Source organism: Corvus brachyrhynchos, unplaced genomic scaffold (assembly GCF_000691975.1).
Source record: "Corvus brachyrhynchos isolate BGI_N302 unplaced genomic scaffold, ASM69197v1 scaffold466, whole genome shotgun sequence".
Classification (NCBI taxonomy): domain Eukaryota; kingdom Metazoa; phylum Chordata; class Aves; order Passeriformes; family Corvidae; genus Corvus; species Corvus brachyrhynchos.
In genome coordinates, this window is record NW_008238635.1 from 1,804,910 (window position 1) to 1,809,257 (window position 4,348).

Genomic DNA, 4,348 nt, shown 5'->3' on the forward strand with positions numbered 1-4,348 from the left:
CCGAGATCGTAGTCCAAGCTGTGACCCAGCAGCACCCTGTCAGCCAGACCACGGCACCAAGTGCCACGTCCAGGCTTTCCTTGAACACCTCCAGGGACGGTGACTCCGTCGCCTCCCTGGGCAGCCCATTCCACTACATAATCACCCTTTGTCGTGAAAAATTCCTCCCTATATCCAACCCGAACCTCCACTGGCGCAGCTTGAGGCTCCGTACTCTTGTCCTATCGGTTTTTACCTGAGAGAAGAGCACAGCCTCACCTGGCCACAATCTCCTGTCAGGGAATTGAGGAGGGCGAGAAGGTCCCCCCGAGTCTCCCTTTCTCCAGGCTGAGCCTCCTCAGCTCTCTCAGCCTCTCCTCACCAGACCTGTGCTCCAGACCCTTCCCCAGCGCTGTTCCCTTCTCTGGACTCGCTCCAGCACCTCCACGTCCGTCCCGACGGGTCCGGCCTGAGCCGCGGGTCCGGCCCCCGGACACCCCCCGGCTTCGCCCGTGGTCGGCGGGAGCTGCACGGACGCAGCTCTGGCAGATGGGAATTTTCATCTGCACTCCTGCGGTTCATTCCTCTTCGGGATGCTCGCTTTGAGCTGGGGACGGAGCCCCGTACAGCTGTGAAGCCTCTCTGGCTATCTCTTAACCCTTGGGAACAGCCGTCTGCGCCCTGGGCTCTCGCCGAGTGCCAGCCGCAGCTTGGCGAAGGTCATTGTCCACTGGTGGCAAAATACGACGTGTGTTCATAGAAGCGCTGACTGTGGTTGTCAGAGCCATGGGTTTAACCCTTTTTAAAGGATATCTGTCTTTGGATCCTTTCTGGATACAGATGTGCATAAGCACTGCGGCTCTTTCGTTGTACCTTCTGTGGCACTACAACATACATAGTGCTCTAGGGGCTGAGCAAACAGCGTAAACTGTAAAATGTAGATCCTAGGCTTGCAGTGGATTCATTGTGAGTGGATCCCACCTGGTACTCACTACAGAACAGATATTCTTGTGTCTTGTTTTCCTTTGAAAATAACTCCATGCACCCCTTGTGTCCTTAAGTCTGACCTGCACAGTCAGCACAAGACTTGCCTCCGTTTGTGGTACAAAGTTTATTTTGTTTCCTCGTACAAAGTTGTCAGCTTGGTTCTGACACCAGAATGCCACTGCCTCTCCTTGGGAGTGGGGGAGGCTGATTGGCACCTTCCTACAGCAGAGACAGGCTCCTTGCTGCTAAAAGCCAGATGGGTACATGGACCCTCATTAAATTTTTAGTACCGGTCTTACATAGGAGCTGAATAAACATAAGAATGTCAAGTGGAGAAGGGAAACTGCCTAATTTTCTCACTGCCTTGGCTTCGTTTGCAAGTGGAACAAGGCTCCCTAAAGCATTTCCAACTGGCTTTATTGACCTGCAGTGGTCAGGTGGAATGTCAGTAACTGGGATAGGGACAAGGGAGAGTTGTTCCGGCTGTCTTCTGACCAGGTCCCAGCCCCCTCTGTATCAGTGCCCTTGGCTCCTCCTGCCCCTGTCCTGTGCCATTCTCCATTTCAGTGCTCCCAATCACTCCCTGCCCACATGGCATTCCCAGCTCCATGCCAGTCCCAGCTGTACGCCCGTGGGTTGCCCACATGGCCAAGGCAAGCAGACAACTGTTGAGCCAACACCTCGGCCCTTCCTGCAGCACCCCCGGCTGCCAGCTTCCAATAAACGCGTAAACCCTGTCTTCAAAACATCTACTGTTCTGTCAGATGTGTTTGGAATTAGCTGGTGGGTCCAAGTGAAAAGTGTGATTATATAAACTTTGTTTCCATAGGAAACGGTGCTCGGTGGAAAGTCATTCTGCGAGGAGGATTAATGCAGCCTGGTTTCCTGAGGAGTTGTTCGCCACATCCTACCCCAGCAGCTCCTGCCTGGTAGCTTCTCCTTCCCCAGGGCTGCACCCAGGTGCTGCCTGTATCCCAATCTGCCCTATCCTTATTTGTGCAGCCAGCTGAGTCAGGTGTTTGTGTTTGCTGTGCCGGCAGCTGGGAAAGATTCAGGATATTTACCCAGTTGTCATTGGCTTCTCAAGGCTTCTGTCCTCTGTCTGGCCTGCGGTTTTTGTAAAGCTCGTACAAAGCTCTCTGACAAATTTAGCAAAAATGCAGGTGACAGATTCTAAAGTTACTAAGGGATATAACGGGCCCAGGTGGGCAGACAGATGGACAAAATCGTTTTGTTTCTTTCCAGAGCTGTGTGAGAATATTTCAGGCAGTTACTGATTGTTGCAGCTGCAGGCAGTGATATTGCAGTGGTTAAAATGCTTGTGGTCTTTCATATTTATCTGTATTGTAGCTCTCAACCGGGGCTGCAGTTGTGTTTGTGGAAAGTTTGAGTGTAGACTGTCACAGATTTTGCCTGTAGATAATGAGGGTTTTAACAGGAAAGGAGATGGAGAAACAGCAGACAAGTAAATATGTGGGAAGCCTTGAGCACTAGATGACTAAACTCGTACACAAGGCAGGCAGCACGCAGAGAGTGGAAGTGACAGAATGAGCCTGAGAAATCCAAGGAAAGGTCTGTGGGGGCCTGCCTGCGGAAACAGGAATAACAAGGCTCACACAGAGAGGGGAGGCATGAGCCACCAAGGAGCTGGCCAGAGAGGGGAGGATGGGAAGGAAGATTGATCTGGTGAGACTGAAGTACGTTTTGGGAAGAGGAAAATGTCCCGACTGTGTACGATGTTTCTTCAAGGCGTTTTCCAGGATTTACTGGAGGACTTCTAAAGGCCTTTTGATAGGTGATCCCAAAAGGTATAGTGTATATAAGAAAAGCCCCATGCATTAAACAGGAATTAGTGTCTGCTTCCACCATATCCATTTCAGATCAGTGTCTGTTTGAGCTATGATTTTTGTGTACTTGTGCTGCCAAACTAAACCTTTGCCTGCCCCCGGACCTGATTTGTGACTTGGAGCATAATGAAATCCTGGCAAATTGTACACACAAGTATTTTTGAGATAGCATCTAAAAGGCTTTATGATATAAAAATAAGATTGTGATACGAGGCACGTCATTGATTTTGTGATGCCAGTAAAAAATGTCTTATGGGATTTTTCTGCTAAGTTTGTAGGCTGCTTATAGTAGCTGTGATTTTTGTAACAGGCAAATTACATGCTGATTTTTGAACTGGGAGTGGTCTAATGTTGGTATTTAATGCCAGAAGACGTGCTTTAGTTCATGTGTTTGGGTGCACAGTGACCCCACCACAATACTGAGGAGATGCTATTGTTTGTATATTGAGTTGGAAGACTCACACTTGCTGAGAATACAGACCTGGTGGTAATAAGAGAAAGAATTGATTGGGAAGTACCCCAAAGAGGCAGTGAAAAACAAGAAGCATTTCTTATGCAAACCTTGCAGTTGACTACAGCATTGAAAAGCTGGTAGGGCTGTTTATTTCTGGCTGTTTTCTCTTTTTAGCTGCGTTTACTTTTGTTATTGTCCAAGACCCTTTTGCCCTTTGTTCCACTGAGTTCTGCTCACAGCTCACCTTATTTTTTCCTTTTTAAAATTTTGGTGGTGTATTATTATTTCACTTTTCTCATCTCTGACCTCATTCCAGGACCAGCTTGACACTTCTGGAGTTCTCATAATCTTCCTTTCCAATCCAGGACTTTGCCAAAGACTTGGCTTTTTTCAAATTACTTTCTTCCAAAACTGCATAAATGTTTTCTTACATCGCCTCAATGCTGTCACCCTTGCCATCTTCAATTTAAAACAGTAAACTCAAGTTCTGGCTGTCCATAGTAAACTTGTTCATAAAAGGATTCAATTCCCTTGGCTTGTAGAGCAGAGACTGTAATGTTGGCACCAAGGAGCAAAGTGCAGGCTGTGCATGGAGCACTGGGAAATTGATGGCATGGCAACCTTGGGGTGCTTTGGCGTTTGTTGGAGGAAAGCAGCCGATGACTCATGTCCTCAGATGTCACTAAGAAGTGAGAGCCAGCAAATAGTTAAATATTTAATTTTATTTATTTTTGTAAATTCTGTTTGCCTCATTGGAGGGTTACAGCCAAAATTAGTTTCAAAGCCGTCACAAAAGATAAACTAAGTAAATGACCTTTAATTTAAGTGACTATAGTTGTATTCTCCTCTCCATTCCCAAGAAGAATATCCCTAGAGAAACTCAGCATTCCTGGAAATCAGTCTAGAAAAGTGAGTGCTCATGTTGAGCTCCAGACGTGTGGAACATCCTGCCCTGTGCTTTAGTCAGCCATGGCTGGGCTGCAAGGCTTTCTTTAAATGTATGTGTACACATACACGTATCTCATAGCGAGGAGTAACTGCTCTGAAGTTACCTGTGTTCTTCTGCCTAACTCCTTCCAAA